The 18,820-nt window shown below is 47.4% G+C and overlaps 1 protein-coding gene across 3 annotated transcripts in view; it reads left to right on the top strand.

Annotated features, from left to right (window-relative positions):
• Positions 1-18,820, top strand: part of RALY (RALY heterogeneous nuclear ribonucleoprotein) — a 71,413-nt gene that overhangs the window by 31,825 nt on the left and 20,768 nt on the right. The gene's annotated exons all lie outside the window — the stretch shown is intronic.

Raw genomic sequence — 18,820 nt, 5'->3', positions numbered from 1 at the left:
TTATGACATAACAGCATATATAGTTCAGGCTGAATTGCATCTGAGTGTATCCTCACCTGCCATCTCCTTCCACCACAAGGAGACAGAAACCTCTCTGCGTCATGGATCTGATCATGGTTAACAGTGGCAGAAAGTGCTTCTCTGCTGCTCGGGTGTCAGCTGACTGGAGAGGACCCTCATGGTGATGCTGTGGGCTCTGTGTTTCACATTTCATGCCCAGTGAGGTGGTGCAGTCACTGTCCCTGGAAGGTAGATGTGGCACTGAGGGACATAGTTACTGGGTATGGTAGGGATGGCTCAACGGTTGGACTGGATTATGTTAGTGGCCTTTTCCAGCCTTTATGATTCTATGATGCACTTCAGAATAAATAAATAATTAAATGAATAAACAGCAATAGAATGAGGACCTGAATGAAAGCTGTGCCTTCAGGAACCATTTCAAGCATTTCTGGGAGCCGGACGTTCTCAATGACTTGCACTACTGTCTTTTGTTTTCATTGTGTCCTTATTTACTTCCCACCCTCCTTTTCAGCCTCCACATTTGGAAGGTTCTCATTTACTTATTATGCTTTGGTTTAGCTCCAGTTGCCTTGGCTTTGTAGCAGAGAGCCAGAAGGCATTAACACTGGGCTCTGGGAATGCAGCAGTGCTGCCCTGCCTGCTTTCTTTCTGAGTACTAATTTATCCACCAGGAGGAGGTGAGGGTGTGCAGTCACTGTCTGTACACTGCTATCCTACCAGGAGCATCCTCCCAGCCCCACATCCCCAAACGGAGTCAGGTGCTCATGGCTGGGTTCTTCCAGGAGTTATCTGAACTGCTGTTGTTTTGATTAGAGTGGTTTGTCCTTCCCTGTCACACATAATTTCTGTTACGATGGCTCATTTTTCTTGGCTGTAAGTGGAATTGCAGAAAACAGATAAGTTGTCTTGCTCTTCCTGGCTGATGAATCACACTGCTTTCCCTTTCACGTCGCACGCTCTCCGGATTCACTGTCGCCTCTGCTCCACAATAAATACTTTCCTTCGCCCAGTGTTTTGTAAATCTCCCCCGAGGCCTGGAAAGTTTTAAAAGCGCTCTGTCAAGTCACACTGTGGTTGCTATGAGAGCCAGCAGAGATGATGCCCTAAGCGTGGGCATTTCAGCCTTTTACGTGGCTTTTGTGAGTAAGTGGAAAAGGCAACAACAGGAATAATGCAGGAGCAATGAGCTTTTGGGTGAGCATGGAGGATGTGACAGCCTGGTGTGGCTGTGCTGCAGGCTGCTGGCAAGGAGGGAGATGCTCCTATGGGTATCTTTGCTCACAGTTTCTTGTAGGTTGGCCGCAGGATGGGAGGTGATGGTGCAGCCCCAGCAGCTGCACAGCTCGGCCCTTCTCATTCTGTAGTGCTCCTTCTGTGAAGCAGATCCTCGGGTTGATTTTTGCAGCCTTCCAGGCTAAACTGGTTTTACTGGGAAAAGCCTCATGTCTGCACCAGAGGCATTTCTCTGCTGGGGCTCTCAGCACACAGCAGGGCTGAGCACTGCTGGCAGGGAACACTGTCCCCACTTGTGTCCAGGTGGACACAAAAGCCACCAAAAGACTCTTGGAGAAGGGGACTCTGCGCTCGACCGGTGGCATTTGGTCCCCTTCTCACCCAGCTCTTGAGACACGGCCACCCATCTTGGTATCAGATGTGATGGGGTTGAGGATGCTTCTCCCTGGAGCCACAGGACCTGGTACCCAGGAATGGATCACTGCCCCGACAGCCACCAGCAAGTCCCTGGGAAAGCTGGAGGCCACCGCGAAAGCCCTAAGTGACAACCCAGGACGTAAATCAAGAGCGAGCTCTGGAAATCAGCAATTGTGAAGTTAGGGTAATGAGAGAACAAGACCAGAAGCAATGACAAGAGATATCTACTCTCAGTGCTAGGATGTGATTAAGTAATTACTGATTTTTCTGCAGGAGAGAGCCACAGGCCAGATTAGGAAATAAGATCTCTTTGTGCACAGCGCAGTGCAGGAGAACCAAGGAAGAAGCTTACTGCAGTCCTATGGCCAGAGGTGGCCATTGGGGAACTGGAGACCCTAGGACATGTTTGCTGCTGGCTGCACTGCTGGCACTTGGTGTCTTAACCAAACTACTTGAAAGCATTAAATTCTATTAACACCCCAAATCTGCCTTAATTTCTTTCAGCTCAGTGGAGTTTTTGAAGTATAAACAGGTTAATAGGGTTGGTGCTCCAGTTCATACCCTCCATCACAGGCCTATTTTCATTGTGGTTTATGACACGTCAGGGGAGGCTGAACTACATAAAATTAGTAGGCACAACCATAACATTGTGGAGGCGTTTCTTTTCATGTCCCATTTTATATGACTCACCCCCCTGTGGCTACTCTAAAAACAGTCTGGGCTATCGGGGTGCAGCCAGTAGCCGTGCTGCTGCCATTAGTGTTGGTGCTATTGCAGTTCCTTGATGAGATCACACATGATAAACACATGATTTGCACAGGGAGAAGACTTTAAGAAATGCTTAGTTAGCCATGTGGGCTACTTGGGTCAACCACATTGAGGATGTTGAGATTTCCTGAGGGAAAAGTCTGTCTATACCTGCATTACAACAAAAATCCTGTGTTGGTTAAGCAGCACTTCTTTACATCTCAAGGTCAGCCATTCCAAGGCATCACCAGGTTAGTAATAGAGATGGATCTTTCCCACTTGCTGACTTCCACTGCTGTCCCTTCCCATTTTGTGTTGGGTTTAGGGTTTCCTTGGCACCAAAGTATCTGAACGTTGGGAGCTTTTTACTAGCAGAAGTAATATGTGACTTCAGATCTGTTCTCTGCAGGAAGAAAGTTGATTACAGCTGGACAAACATCAGAAATCACACAAAAATTTGCTGTAATGCACCACTTCTCCTGAATCAGGCCTTGGAGTAATCCAGAGGAGCTCCAGGGCTTGTTGGTGCTCCTGGTGCCACCACTCTGGGACCATCTGTCCAGAAACATGTAGATGTGGCACTTTGGGACGTGGTTTAGCAGTGGTCTTGTACTGTTAGGTAGATGATTTGTCTTGATGATCTTAAAGGTCTTTTCCATCCTAAATTATTCTATGACTTCTATAAGCTTTGCAAGGATTTTCTCCAAGCCTTTTTGCATCCCACCCATTCCCCTCTGCCGAATTTGTGCCTCTGGAGAATGGAAAGGGGAAAATAAAATAGGTGCACTTTATCCCTTCTGCAAGTGCTCATTTCCTAGTGTGATTTTTCACATGCTTTTGGAGTAGTTGGCAGCCTACCCCGAAATCTAATTTTTAGTCGATGAACTACTCATCTGGAAACTTGTTTCCCAGCTTTACTCTAGCAGTGCTTTCTTTATTCACTGTGTTCGTGAAGCTGTTCTCTACCCAACCTACTAACTCCATTCATGCCATTCACTTAATTTCATATAATCCTAGAATAATTTCTGTTGGAAGAGTCCATTAAAACCCATCTAGTCCAACTCCTCTGCAGTGAACAAGGACATCTATGGCTTGATCAGGTGCTCAGAGCCCCATCCAGCCTGATCTTGAATGTCCCAGGGATGGAACATTCATCACCTCTCTGGGCAACCTATGCCAGTGCCTCACCACCCTCATTCTGAATTTTTTTCTCCTTATATTCAGTCTAAGTCTCCCCTCTTAGTTTGAAGCCATTTCCCCTTGTCCTGTCACAACAGACTCTGCTCAAGAGCCTGTCCCCTTCTTTCTTACAGCCCCTTTGAATATTGAAAGGCTGCTCTCAAATCTCCCCAGAGCTTTCTCTTCTCCAGGCTGCACAGCCCCAGCTCTGTCAGCCTCTCCTTGTATGGGAGGCATTCCATCCCTCAGATCATTTCTGTTGCCCTCCTCTGGATCTGCTTCAGCTGATCCATGTCCCTCCTGCACTGAGGACGCCACATCTGGATGCATTGCTGCAGGTGGGGTCTCAGAGCAGAGGGGCCCATCTCCCCTCTCACCCCACTACCCGTGCTGCTTTGAATGCAGCCCAGGATCTGGTAAGCTTTCTGGGCCATGAGAACACTGTATAAGATACACTGGTACTTTTACATGGGACGAGCAAACCGTTTCATTGGTCAAATAACGTCAAATAACCTTGCTTCATAATAAATTCTCCCATTTTCCCACAGAAGAAAAGCCTCAGTCCATTCATTTTTCAAACATCACTTGTAAATTAAGACCTCAGTATTTTCCAAAGCCCTTCACTTCCCTCATAACTTGTAAGCTTCTAATCCCTTTAATCTTTCTCATCAGGAGATGTCCAAGCAACAGGGAACTGTGTAAAGGTTGATCACACTGGATTCCTGTGCAATGTCCTCCTGCACCATGCTCTGGTAGCTCTGGGGTGACACATTACCCAGCTGCTGCGAGCAGATGAATGAAGGGCAATGCCAAAAACATGAGAGAATGATTCCATGGGTTGGAAGCAAATTAAGAAGAAAAGGAGCTCTTTCTAAAGCCACTGCTAGTGTGTTGCTGTATGATATTGTACAGATCATTTACCCACTCAGTGAGTCCCTTTCCTCTGCCATATTCTGGGATTTTTACCCATTTCCATCACAGGAAGTTGGAGATGGACCACCCATCTCCTTCATTGTACAGCGCCAAGCATGGGAACCAAGGATGCTACTGCTGTGCATCCCATAGTAGACACCACATCATATCCAAATTGCTCTAGGCACAACCTGTGCAGGGCACCATGGCCAAATTTGGTGCTGGCTACAGTTGTTACAGGTGTTGCACACCTATTTAATGTATGTGTTTGTCCATCTCCACTTCATTCGGATACAGTGCATTTCCCTGAGATTTGAACTGGTTCATTAAAGGGTATATAGTGGAATTTCCAGAAGTGCTGGGCAGTGGGTAACTAAACTCAAAAGGATAGACCAGAAATATGCTGGAAGCATAAACTGTCTAGTCTGGGGCTTAACAGTGTATCTGCTGTGTAGTCCTCTCAGCCTCTTGGCTTGACAGTGGTGGATTTTTGTTTTGGCAAAAGTCAGTTCTAGCTTTCAGGGAATTTTGCCTGAGCAAGGATCACAAATTCAGCAATCTGACTCCCAGTAGCACTGTTCAGACTGCACCAAGCAGAATTGAGCCAGACCTGACTGCCTGTCCATGCTCAGGCAGGTTGCAGGTAATGCATCAAGGGAACACAGGAACGACAAGGAAACACAGAAGTGCCAGTAAGGGTATGAGAAATGGTTGCCATAACATGGACAAGGTCATCTGTGAGCTGCTAGGCAGGTTACGAGTTGCCACCTGCCTTTCTTCTCTCCTGGAGTTAGGAGCCATCCTTCGTGCCCTGGTGGCAATGCAGGAAGACCCACTCTAAGGTCCCTGTGCAATAGGGACTTCCTTAGGCAGCCACCAAGAACTAGCCAGAAAGGACAGCTTTGAGATAGCTCTGCAGCTTTGGGCTCTCTGGCAGTGGGAAGGTACACCATGCTCACTGTGAGCTTAAGATCTTCCTCCCAGCTTACCCTGCAAAAGCTTGCTACCATATGGTTCCTGTCCCCCATGGCTCTCTGTCCTTCAGCAACAACGTGAATAGCTCAACATTCCATGCCCACTCAGTGATCCAGCAGGTTGCCATCGTATTCCTGGGTGGCCCAGCTCTGCTTCAATCTCCTGGCTTCTGCCTTTCTGTGTAACAGAAAGCTCAGTTTGGGCTTGGCTGTGAATCCATGCTGTTCTCATGCTGTGTGTGCCCAGCTGTCTGCACAGCAGGATGGGCTGCTGGAGGTGTTCTTGACTGTGGCCCCTTGATCTCTGTGGGCCTCCAGAGCAGTCTACAATGGGATTTTGCCCAGCAGATCTCTGAACAAACCAAAGCCTACTCTCATAATTCCAGAATGTGCCAATTTTCTTGCTCACTTCTCATGGGATGTTCAACTTCACAGGCTCATGGTCGCTGCCACCAAGATCTCCTTTATTCTTCCTGTCTGTGCCAGTTGCTCCATGTTCATGAGTAGCAAGTTCAGCAGAATGTCTCCCTTTTTCTGCCAGTTGAGTCCCTGCACAGTGTCCCTGTGCAGACCCCCAGGCAAGCAACAACCTACGGTGACATCATCATGTTGGCCAGTGGGGGCCTCTGTCCCCAGCTGGGTGTTCTCAGGGGCTGTCACCCACCCTGATGCCATTGTGCTCCACATGCCACCTTCTAAACATGTGGCTGACCTCATGCAGTTGGATATTGCTACGTGCTCAGCACTTATCTCCTGCTTTGCAGCCTCAGCAGAGCCGGGAGAAGCCGCAGCAAAATTGATTTCAGTGCAGGATTGTAGAACGTAGAAAGAAGTGGCCTCATGCAAGGTTTCAGGCAGCAAAAAATCATGCTCATAATGATAAATCACACGTTCCTACTGCAGATCAGTGCTAGTGATCTCAGCAGAGCAGTGAACTTAATTGCGTGAGGAAATAATCTCTAGGTGTGCACATAGGGAAGGAACAGCTGAAGGCACACATCGCTGTTTGCCTTGCTGGCCACCTGAAGCTAAAACTTAGAGTTTTTTGCTTCCACTCAGTGAGAATTAAACTCTTAACAAGACAGAAGTATCTCTTCCATGCTAAGTTTTAATGATGACAACAGCATCATTGGTGCTGGATTGAAATGAAGGTCCATCTGTAGTAGTAATGGCCAAAAGATGAATGAAAATGTGGATTTAGCTTCTAAAACAGTTTGAAGCAGGACCTAAACATTCTTTAAATGGAGAGGCTTGGCTTTAAAGTATAATTTGGCAGCCAGAGGGACATTCAAGGTGGTAGCACCAACACTAGCCATAGCAAGGCAATGAGATCAGCTCCTGCTTCTGACAGCGTATCCTGATGATGGTGATGGGAGGAGAACTCCCCTGGCAGCAAAGTATTGGAGGGGAACTAATGCAGCATGTGCATGAGCAGTCATGTGTATGTAAGGAGCTGAATAAATTTGTTGTCAAATTACCTCTATGTCTGACTGCCTATAGAATTCAGGCAATGGGACTCCCCTGAATTCCCTGCTAACCTAACACATAAATGGTAACAGGATTTGTAGGAGAGCCATCCATCTTGCTTTAAGAACGTGAGAGAAGCATTTGAAATAAGTAGTCTCTCAGGATGATTGCCAGTAATTGCAAACATTCCTATTTTGTTTTGTTGTCTGAGTTTTGTTGTCTGGCTTCAACTCCCAGTTGCTGGATAGTGTTGCGTTTTTGTCCACTTGATTGATAAATTCTATTTATGATCTCTGTAGCAGCACTTAGAGCCCCCAGTCAAGTCATCATGGAACTTCTTTGTTGAGCTGCAAAGATTTTGTTCCAGGGGTGTCTCAGTAAAAAACAAAACAAACCTACGTTTTCCAGTCCTTAAGCAGTTCTTATGCCTGAGCTGGCTCTCATCTGTCTGCGTTTTCCTTGTCAGACATGGATTCCTCCTAGGAATAGTTCTGCCAGCACCAGCAGCAGAATTATTGATGCCCTCTCAAAGCAGCAGCAGTTGTGTGGCACACCAGGAGGGCTCTGTGCTGTTGGTTTCCTCTGACCTGGACGTTTCTTAATTTAGCCAGATTTTAATCCAAGATGATGTTATGATGTTCACATGTGTTAATGAAAACAAATCCGCAACTCAGACATAATAAAGAAGGCTACATTTATCTCATTGATAGTATTATTGACTCTATACACACAACTCAGCATCTTATTGTAAAATGATCTTGCTGTGCTTTGACAAGATCAATTTTCCATATGCGTTTGTTGATTGGCATTAATTATCTTACAGACATTATATATTGCAGCTATCACTGTCAGCATTTGCATCTGTGGGTTTCTGTTCATCAAAGTGATTCACAGCCATGAGCAAATCTTCATGACTTCATATTGAATAAATAAAAACAACCCTTTATCAGGGTGTGGACTATGGCTTAGAAAGGTTAAAAGAGAAAGAAAGAGAATTTCTGCCAGCTTTCCCAGGTAAGGGGTTTTTGTGGGTGCTCCAAAGGGTGAAGTCACCCATCACCACCTTTCATGGCTGCCTCCCAGTTTCAGCTGGCCTTGCAGAGACAAAGCACACCTGGGCTTTAGTTAGAAGTTAAGAAATGAAGTAACGTAGGGGGAAGTGACTGCAGTGATATTTATTTACTCCACTGTGCTCAGGAGCAGAGGTCAGCTGGCCATGAAAAGAGCTGCAGCAAAGCTAGGAAGATAAACAGCACTGTTTATTAATTCTTTCTTTGTGAAAAAAATAAATGTTTAAAATAGCCTGATGTGATAAAAACTGGCTTGGAGCCCTGTAAGCTGCAGGTATCAGAAAGCAAGGCATCTTTTTTCCCGTATCTCTGGTCCTCTGGTGCCCACAATGAATCCCAAAGGTTTCACTGGGGCATTGCTCTGATGGAGCTGAAGAACATGCCCAGGGCTGGGACATCCCCTGTTGTTGCAAAGCACAAACTGCCACATACCTGGGGACACTGCCCTTAGGGCAGCCCTGAGCCCACCAGCCTCTTCCAGAAACCCAGAGCTCATGGAGATCTCCCACCTCCAACCTGGTGATGATGAGAGTTCTTGTCAACCCCATGGAGTGAGGAGTTTTTCTCTCTTTCCTCACCCCTCTTCCTTACTTTGGCTTCAAAAAGTGAGAATTCATTTTGAAGTGAATGCTCAGTTCTCATTATTCCTACCAAAGTGTTTAGGGTGCATTTGCTGTTCTCCCCTGCAGATGCACAGTGGGAGTTGTTTTAGCAAAATCCAAACTGAAGGTCTTACAATATCACCAGGTGCCAGGAGAAAAGGCCAGTTAGCAGTGGCTGCTCAATACATTAAAGCACTTGGCATTAAATGTGAATGCCAAGTGCTGCCCCTTTGCCATTGCACACTCGGCTGTCAGTTTGACCTATCAAAATTAAAGTCTTGGGGTGAGTGGAAGATTGGAAAACACTTAAAAATGAAATTTCCTTGATTTCCCCATGTCTAGTGAGAACACCGGTGGTATTTTGCAGTAGTGAGTTCCTGAGTAATAACTGTGTGGTGTGAAGAGGTCTTGGTGTGTTTCAGACTCTTCTATAAAAGATAAATGCATAGAAATACAAAGCCTTTTCCTTGCCCTTCCCAGAACCAGGCTCTCACAAAACCATTTGGTGTATCACAAGGGTTTGCCCTTTCCATGGGCGCTTCGGTGCGTGCGCAGCCGGGTGCGTTCTGCTGGAAAGCAATGCAGTGCCTGCCTTCTGAGAGCTGAAAATAATGCAGACAAACTCGTCCAAGCAGGGCATGGGGAACTCAAGGTTATGAAAATGAAATCATTCTTCTTTTGCTTTTCCAATGACTGGTACTGTTAAAATGAGTAATTGTGGAGTGGCCATGTCCAGACAGATCTGTTTCTGCTCGCAGTTCTTGGTGATAGACAAAGATGCCTTGTGCAGCAAGGAAAGCAAACAGCAGTAGAAAGTCATGCTGGCTCATTTAAGCCTCCAAAGATCCGTGGACAGGGCTGGTAAATGCAGCCCCATGCAGCTGATTTTACTCACAGGATGAGGTTGGGTGGGGTATTCACAAAAGCAGGATAAATGCCTGCCTGCTGCTGTACGGAGGTCAGGAAAGTGAATAGAAAATAACCAACCTGCATGCAGCCAGTTCCTTTGAGGGTCTCGAAAACAACTTGGTGCCCAAATGAAGAGGAGTGTTGGTCCTCCTGCTGGATTTGTGGGAGGCAGGTAGGTGCTGGCTGCTGCCATATGCAGGCCGCAGAGCTCCTGACACAGTAGCCTGGTCCTTCATAACAGCCCTGTGACCAAGTCACAACTATACTACTGCATCCCTGCTCTGGTGTGACTCCTCTAGGACGTGGGCTTGGATAGAGAAAAGCTTGGGGTCAATCTCGACCAAAGATTTTGGTGGTATTGCTTTGAGTGATGCCAGGCTGGAGAAGCTTGCTGTCCCATATACTCAGTACTGATGCCAGGAATCAAGCCATTTGCTCACCATTTTGGTGTTCCCTCACCTCTGTGCAGGTGTGGAGGGAGCCATGTGGGACAGCTTAGCCTTGACCCAGGAGCCTGGCATCCATAGCTGCCTGCTGGCACAGAGTCCAAGCTGTGTTCCCCCTTTCTCAAAGGCAGGGAGAAGCTTTGCTGACTGGGGGAGCAAGATTAGCCATTGCAAGTGCTCCTCCCACCATGCCCAACAAATTAAAGCCAAAGAGGCAGTAAAGTGCTATGGGCCATTACCCCTCTCATGGAGGAGGTTAAGTGTGATGAGGGCCAAATTGGCATTTAATAGGATCTAATTGAGTTTATAAGATGTTGTGTTAACAAGAGACTCGACGCCGTTCCCTCTCCATCACACAGATGGGTTGGTAACATATGACGTGTGCCCTTCTTGACCCAGGATTGTTCTCATCTTGGTAGGCCCCAGCTTGGCATGTAAAGCACACACAAGTGCTGGGCCCCAAGGCAAGGGGTAGCAGGAGGACACTGGGAAACTGTGTCCTCCAACACTGAGTGGTGGAGGAGCTCCCTGGTGGAGCTGGAGGCACCCAAGGTGAGCAGTGAGTCCTGCATGGCTTCTGTGGCTGCTCCAGGATGAAACACTTCTCTGCAGGTGGCAGGCAGGGCTGGGCTCTGGCTGTGTGTAGCCTTTGCCACTGTGCTGCAAGCAAGAAAAATGAGCGTGCTGGGGTTTTTTTTATTTAGCTTTTGACTGGGCTGTAGAGCTCCTGGTCCTGATCTGATGCCGATCGGGTCCCAGTGGCCTGAGATCCTGCAGCCCGTCAGCCCTGCCTTCAGCTTGGGAAACTGGGAGTTTCTACCTCCCCAAAGCAGGCACAAAATGTAATTGACGCTGATAAAGCTGCATGCAGTAGCCAGCAATCCCTGCACGCATGCAAAGTGTTATTTATTTATTGCTGACTCCCTCCCAGCCAATGCTGTGCCACTGGAACTCGCCGGTTCTGACTAATGGTCCCAATGGCCGTGTGGGATATTTGAGTTGCTTTTCGTCTACAGATTCAGTGGGTCCCCGGTAATTGGAACGCTGCAACTTCTAACACATAACAGATGATAGCAGTGGAGGGCATTTGTCATTGCTTCACTCCCCTGCAGCAGGAAAGGCTCATAAGTCACAGCTGACAAATCTTTTAATGACTTTTGAACTTCATTTACAGGAAAGGATGACCATAATCAACAAACAATGATGGCTTACTAATCTTTCTGTATTATTTTTAAAAAGGGGCTTGCTCTTTTAACCCCTGTTACAAGAGCTTAGTGCTGCAAAGGAAAGGGTGATGCTGTCCTGGAAGGTGTGAGGGGATGAGAGCAGCATCAGCTGTGCCATCCTGATCCATCACTCACAGCCACATCGTACAGAAAGGAATCCATCGCTGGCGTGATGGCATTGATGGGGAATTGGAGCAGCAGGTGGTGCACCTTCACTCCCAGTTTTGGCTGACACCAGGGGTAAGATGGGTGGAGCACCACCAAGCAGGTGGGAGCAGATTCAGAGGACAGCATAGGAGCAGGTGTCCCCTCATTGAGCCAGGCTGTGTCTTAATCCATGCGTCCATGTAAACCAAGGGTGGCAAAGACCAGTAGTTGAGGAGCAAGAGAAAGGTAATGGCAACTGATGTAGGTGATACCACAGCAGCCACCCCAAGCAGCCCAGCTGCTCTCCAGGTCACACTGTTCTCACCACTTGCACAGGAGCATCCCTCCTCTGTAGGGAGCTTTTCTTGGGGTGAGGGTGCTGCTGCCTCTCTGCCCATGCAGAGCCGTAAGTACAGCATTCAGGATTGAGCAGATCACACAGCAGGTGGAGTGGGAACCCCCAACCAGTTGACTTTACAGAGATATATGTCTTAATCACTGGTGTCATTCTGAGTATTTAGACTGTCTGAAATAATTTTCAAAGGCAGTCAGCTGATAATTAATTCCAGGAGAGGACAAGAATGTCAAGAACTTCAGCTGCTAAAAAGCAGTGGATCAGCGTGCCGAGGGCTGCACTTTCCTCTGGCTCTGTGCCTCCTGAGGCTCCATCCCATGCTCTGCTCCCCACTCTGCAAACACTGTGAGGAGCAGGCACTGGGCATCACTGGTGTTAATTCCCACGGGGAGTGGGGATGATCAACTGTTGACCTGCACAGCAAAACATGCCTGGGTCCCACTGGGGCCTCAAGCTGCCCCTCTAACACAGGAGCGTCGTCCTCACCAAGCTTTGCCAACTCTCACGGCATGTGGGGCTTTGCTGAAATCCCCAGTGGCAGGAAGCACATGGTGGTGTGGGAATGCTCATCTTCTGCTTGGTCGTACAGAAAAACATTCCCCCAGCCCTTCTGGCTCATCGGGGTTGCTGGCAGAGCAGGGTGGTGAGAGGCTGAGCACAAGGACAGTCCCACTGGGAGCCCAGCAGTGTGTTGAGGAATTGATGGCATTGCCACACTCACCTCTGCCAAAAGGCAGGCAGAGATCTTACAATCCTATGATTATAGAGTCCTTAGAGTTAGAAGGAACCTTTAATGGTTATCTGGTCCAACTGCTCTGAAATGATCTGGGACATCACAGCTAGATCAGGTTGCCCAGGGCTTGATCCAGCTTCACCTTGAAAGTCTCCAGAGGATGAACAAGGAGAATTACACCCTCTTTGGCAGCTGTAGCCCTGTCATGTGATTAAATTATTGCTGTGGGGTCCCAGATTTCCCCCTTTGGCAGTGCTCCACTCACCCACGAGCCTTTGTCAGAGGCCTTCTTCAGCTCTCCATCTCCTCTCTGCACGTCTCAGGGAGACACAACAAGCAGCACAAAGATGCCGGTTCATTAAGCTGCTAAGAAAGTTCCCAGAAAGTTCACTTGCTGAAGATCTCGCTTTCCTCATGAATAAATCATTTGCTGTTAAAACAACAGTTGGGCAGGTGGGGGGACTGTTCATTAAGGAACATCAAGTCAATAGGCAGCTGATGAGAACCAGTTTCCACTGTGTACAAGTGGGAGAGTGGGGGATGGAAATATTGTGTTTTCCCATTAGGCAGTGAATGATAAAGAATTAAAGAATAATTCTCAAGAAATTAGTCATGGCCAGCCATTAATGAGCATCTCAGTAACACACTAATGAGCTGGCTTCAGATGCCTGTAAAAAAAGGACTTTAATTAGATTAATACATGTAGCATTGTCCATAGCCCAGTAGGTAATCATCAGGTTTTGCACCAATGGGATTACAGATGACATTCTATTTAATTGCTGTTTCCTTTTCATTTTCTTCTTCTTCTTTTTTTTTTTTTTTCCTTTTAAAGTTTCTTTCCTCCAAAGAATTTTGTTTCTGTTCTGGAACACAACCTAAATGTTATGCCTGGAATTCTGCATCTGAAAGTGCTGCCAGGCTGGGCTTATCTGAGTCAATTGACCTTTAAAATTTATTTTGCTGCTGTCAAAAAGAATGTGAGTCTGTTCACAGGAGATTCCCAAGACGATTAGAAGCAGAGACTCCTGAAAAGTCGACTTGTTGCATATTCTGCAATCAAAGGATGATACAAAGTCTATTTTTAGGGGGAAAAAATGCCTTCATTTAAGAATTATTTTCATGGAAGAAGTAGAGCCCAGAAAAGCTTTGCATGAATGGGACAGTTCAAGTTCCAGCAGGTAAAGAGGAGTGTTGTCTCACACCTTGAAACCCATGACGTTGATACACACAGGCTTCAGAAAATGCTAAATTCTAAATTCTAGCACAGCACGGATGGTGGGATGACTTTTACATGATGGTTTAATTGGCCCTGTATGCTGTCAGGTGGAAGGAGATGTCAGTGTCTGGCTTCAGCAGGAGACAGACAGGCAGGCGGGCAGGGCTGGTGCAGTTGTGCTTGGCTTTATCTCAGGGTTTCCAGCCATAGGTCATCCCTTTATCGCACTCACTAGGATTTAAGACCTTGACAAATAGATTTTTAAGCTTTCTATAGGCATGAATAATATGTAGGACAGATGGTTACGAGCAGCAGCTATAAACTGTGTGCTGACCTGATAGACTTTGTAACTATTGTACCTTTAACAACTGATTAAATACTTATTAAAACGGCTACTGATTATTTATTGCTCCTTTACGAGGGATTTGCCAGATGCACTGAATCTAAATCATGACCAGGTTTTGAAAGGATTGGCAGGATTTCTCCATTTCAAAATGACTCGTTTTAATTAAAAATTATAAAAGCAGGCTCTTTGCATAGCAAGACGGAGAGCTGGAGGAGTATTATGAAGCAGCTAATTCTGTACACACTGTTGTACACTCAGCATCCACCTGTCTGCAGGAGCACCGTGCATCCATCTGCACGGAGTCCTAGCTTTGGGGAGTTAGCACTTAAAAGCAGAGAGGCTAAGGAAACCAACTCAATGAAGTAAGCACTGACCATTTTGGAGAGCATCCCCAATTTCTGGTCCATTTGGGGTCAAATGGAGACTGCAGACATCCTCACACTGCCCCTTCCCCAAACGGCATTTCTGCTCCTGCATAACCAGTGCAACACCTGCAATGTCTTTATTTACTTCCTTCTTTTAATAACTTCCTAGTCCCCTAACAATCACATTTGGGAAAACCAGAGCCATTTTCTCCAGAAAACCCAAGGACTCGTTCCTTTCCAGTTTATTCTACTTACTGAACCACACAGCAGTGCGGAGGGTATTTCTGCTCTCCGGGAGAAAGGCTGAGACCCCCCAGTTTGCTGTGGAGGAGGTGGTGGGAACTCAAAAGCTATTAAAAAGATTGCAGGGTTTGTGCTGGTTATTAAAGCAGTGCTTCAGAGCTCGACTCCAGTGCCTGGGGACTCACCAGCAAATTACTGCCAGCTCCCGAGGAGGAGTGATTGGCACCAGAGGTGGCGGGGAGTTCAGTTGTAGATGCATCTGCCTTTCTGTGCTATTGCTGGGGCAGGGCAAGGCAGGCAGGGTCATGTAATGCATTGTGTTTATTTAAGGCTACTTCTATGGATAAAGGAGGAGCTGCTCCATTTAGAAATCGCTCCGAGCCAAGTGCCTGGCTGCCGCGGAATCAGATTTTGACCTGAGTGAGCACATAGCAGATGCAGAAAGAAATGTGCCTATGTAGCTGGGATTTATCCCAGCAAGCGAGCAGGAGGCACTGGGGCCACACAGCCTCCAGCCCCAGAGGACGCTGGGGAGCAGTCTGCCAGATGGGGCACCCAAAGTGCCAAAATGTTCTTGGGCCCGTGGCAAGGAGCAGCTTTGTCCCCTGAGGTCTCTGCAGGACCGGCACTTTTGTCATCTGTCTCAGCTCAGAGCCACCAAGCTGGGGAAAGTTGGGCAGGGACCGAGACAGGATGAAAAACCATGTTTCTCATTTTGTGAACAAGTGTGATAAGAAGAAAATAACAACCCAGCTGTGTGTGGCCGTCACACAAATAAAGAGCTTTCTGCGAAGAGAGAGTGGCAGGGCTGGGTGGTTTTTCTTTGCCTTCTTCTTCTGTGACAGTTCATCACTAAGACGGAGGCCTCTGGGGTTTTTAGACACCTGGCTCTCAATTAAACAGCTAATCTGTGAAGCAAGGCACTTAAAGCAGGAAGGAAAAATAGCTTATCAAGTAAACCAGCTCTGGCCTTGGGCTGCTACTGGATTGAATATCAATATCTTTAAGGGATCCCTGAACATGAGTGACAGCAGGGGCCGTGACATCGTTTCCAGCCACGCTGCCCCGGGTAGGGAGGAGAAGTGGGAATGGATGCTGCCAGGGGCAGCCTGCACGGAGCATCCAGACTGCGGCCTGCATGGATGCCCCATGGATGCCTCATCGTGCTGAGCTTCTGGGGCATTACAAGGTTTTTACTTTATTTTATTCTATCCTATCCTACTGTATTTTATTTTATAGGGTTGTTGTTAGCAGTTTATTGGTTTTGTGGTACAGGAAGGTGTGTTAGTGTTACTTCACACAATTGCATGAATACAGCAGCTGAAGCTTTAAGCAAAACAGCAAATATCAGGGAATTCCCAACAGAATTTAGCAGGACTGACAGCCTTCCTCAGAAACTGGAAGTAAGCTTTGTGTCTTAGTTTCCCTCCCAGAAAGCAGAAATAATCATACTCATGTGCGCTTTGTGTTCTTTGAGGTCTGCAAGGACCCCTTTATACATCCATTTGTCCATGTCCAATTGATAAGAATCATTACTAGTTGCATTTTTTATTTCTTACTCTCTTTTGTGATTCAAGCCTGCCTTATTGCAGTACTTGCTTGAGGGAGAAAGGTAAAATAATAGATGTGAGAATGCATCCTCTAGACAGCTGTAGTTGTTAAAATATCAATGTATCACCACTGGTACCTGTCTCTGCTGTATCTATTTTTATATATATATACATAATCAGAGAATCACCAAGATGCTTTGCCAAGGGCTTCCACTGGTTTTTATGTGATGGTAGCTCTAAGAGATCCTGTGCTGTGCTGACCATGAGGGAGAGCTCTGATGTTTCTCATGGAAGTTGGGGTTGAACCAGTGCTGGATTTCACCCGGCTGTGATGTAGAGTGCTCTGCTGATGTGTGGTTAGGATAGGTGGTATTAGTATGTGGTGGTCAGCATTTGGTGAGAAGTGGTGATTAAAGTTTGATTGTTACAGTAAGGATAGCAAGAAGTGATGCAAAATGAGTATTGTGTGCAAGAAGACAACGGAAATTAATTGGGTGGAAAGGGGGTTGTTTTATCCAGGAAAGCCAGCAGTGTGTGAGGACAGCAGAAAAGTGCTTGGCACTGGCCTGTTAGATGGAGGATGTTGCTGTTGGGGCTGAAATCTCAGCCTGGACAAGTGCTCGAGTGGTCGAGGCCATGGCTCCCATCTCTGTCACAACAGGGATAGGGGCAGCAGTTAGTGGGCAGATGGCACTTAGGACCTCTGGTCCTCAGTGGCTTCCTCCGAAGTCTTGCCCAGTGATTTGGCTATCAGCTGGCCTGACCTGGAGTTTGTCACCCAGAGCCACCATCCCATCACTGACCAGCCACCAGGCACAGTTTCTTCTGCAGCAGAAACCATAAGGGAAGCACCTGCAGGTGCCATATCTGGAGCATAGCTGGACAAGAAAGATGTGAGGTGGGAGATGGAACCTGGGGGCAGGCAGCGTTCCACATGGCACCTACCTCTCAGACGGTAGGATGCCGTAGGGGATGTCCTGCTCCCCACCAGCACCCTCTGGGGAATGGTTACCATTGAGCAGGGTCGGAAGGAGCTCAAGGAATTCAGTCTGAAGGCTCCAGGTCCTAGCCTGGAAGCAGGAATCCTACCCCCACCTCAGAGAGGTCCACACAAAGCAGGGAGCTGGTAACTTTGTCCGGGGTGAACTCCTGCCAGGACTTCAGGGGTCTCTTCTCAAGTCATTGTGTTAGCTAGCAAGCCCCTTGGTAACGCATCTGTAAAATGGGGAATTTGTGTCCCACCTTCATTAAGGTGTGTCATTCCTTCTTACTTGTCTATCCTAACGATAATGAAGGTGAAGTGGAGGGGGAGGAGGGGATGAAGGGATTACTGCTGGTAATTTATTTATTCTCAAAGTGAAGATTCATCTGGTACCTGAGTGCCCACCTAGAAAGCATCCTCATCCAGCTCTTTTACTTTTAAAGAAATCACACAAAGTGAACCAGATCCCTTGGCAGCAGCAGAGCTGGGTCTTGATGCACCTGCTGAGAGCAGGCAGCCCTTTAAATCTGGGGGAAAAGCCCTTGATTTAACTGAATCTTCCAGCCAGATCTTTGTGTTCTGCTCATAGCATGGAAACAGCTTAACCCACATCCTTCCCACACAGGCTTAAGGAGCTCAGCACACTGATGTAATTGGTATTTACAGCTGCAAACAGCTGGTCAGAAATTAGAGCAATATAAATAATACTCTCCGAGGCATGCTACAATTTGGGAAGTGTTTGGGCTAACAGCAGCTTTAGGGTTTTCCCTAAGCTGAGGTATGGGGCAGCAGCATAAAATTGATCAGAGTGTGACAAGAAGTGGGTGTTGAGCAACAGGATTATATTTTAATTTGTTCAGCGTGAAAGCTGGGAAACATCCATTCATGGCAGCACAGCCCAGATGAGGGCAGCTTTGGGGATGCTGCTGCAGGGGAATCATGCAGAGACAGAGAGACCTGGATTTGGACACTGGGTCCTAAAGGCACCATAAGTTTCTGAGGGTTTCTCAAGCAGGTACCCCAGGTGCTGTGCCAGCATGTTGGATCATGGGTGGGTGTTCACATGGGCTGGGAACTCACTGCAGCACCATGAAGCCCACTCAGGCCTAACTCCACTGCTACACACAGGTAGACTTCAAACCATGAAGGAGCTGAGTGCCCTGATCTTCATGCCCTGAAAATTAAAAGGCTGAGGGCTGGCAGTCATGATTTGTCCTTGTAGAGCTCATTGATTGCAATCAGTGTTAAACATCTCCTGTTTGCATGGGTCAGGCTGCAGGCCCCTGCTATGGGGTCAGGCCGCGCTTCTTGGCTGTTGCAAAGCCTGGAAATAGACAGCTCATGGTGACAAGCCCTGAGGTGTTGATGCTTGCCTCTGTGCACAGAAATACATTCAGCCCTATCCTCTCTGTTGGCTGGCTGCCCCCCCAGCTCAAGCCGCCCAGGGCCCCTCCATGGCCTCGGTCACCTCTAGGGATGGGGCACCCACGGCTCCTGGCAGCAGTGCCAGGGCCTTACCATCCCTGGATAACAAGAAGGGGAAAGGGGACTTTGGTTCTTTGTAAGTCTTGGCACAACCCCAAAAAGCATGTCGGGAAATGATTCTGTCTGTCTGTAAGGACAGACTTTTTTCAGGCTGGGCTGCGGGTGGACAGAGCCCCCAGGTCTTGGGGATCACAG

Source organism: Meleagris gallopavo, chromosome 22 (assembly GCF_000146605.3).
Source record: "Meleagris gallopavo isolate NT-WF06-2002-E0010 breed Aviagen turkey brand Nicholas breeding stock chromosome 22, Turkey_5.1, whole genome shotgun sequence".
Taxonomy (NCBI): domain Eukaryota; kingdom Metazoa; phylum Chordata; class Aves; order Galliformes; family Phasianidae; genus Meleagris; species Meleagris gallopavo.
Note: the sequence above shows the minus strand (reverse complement) of the source record. Positions and strands in the feature narration are given on the sequence as shown.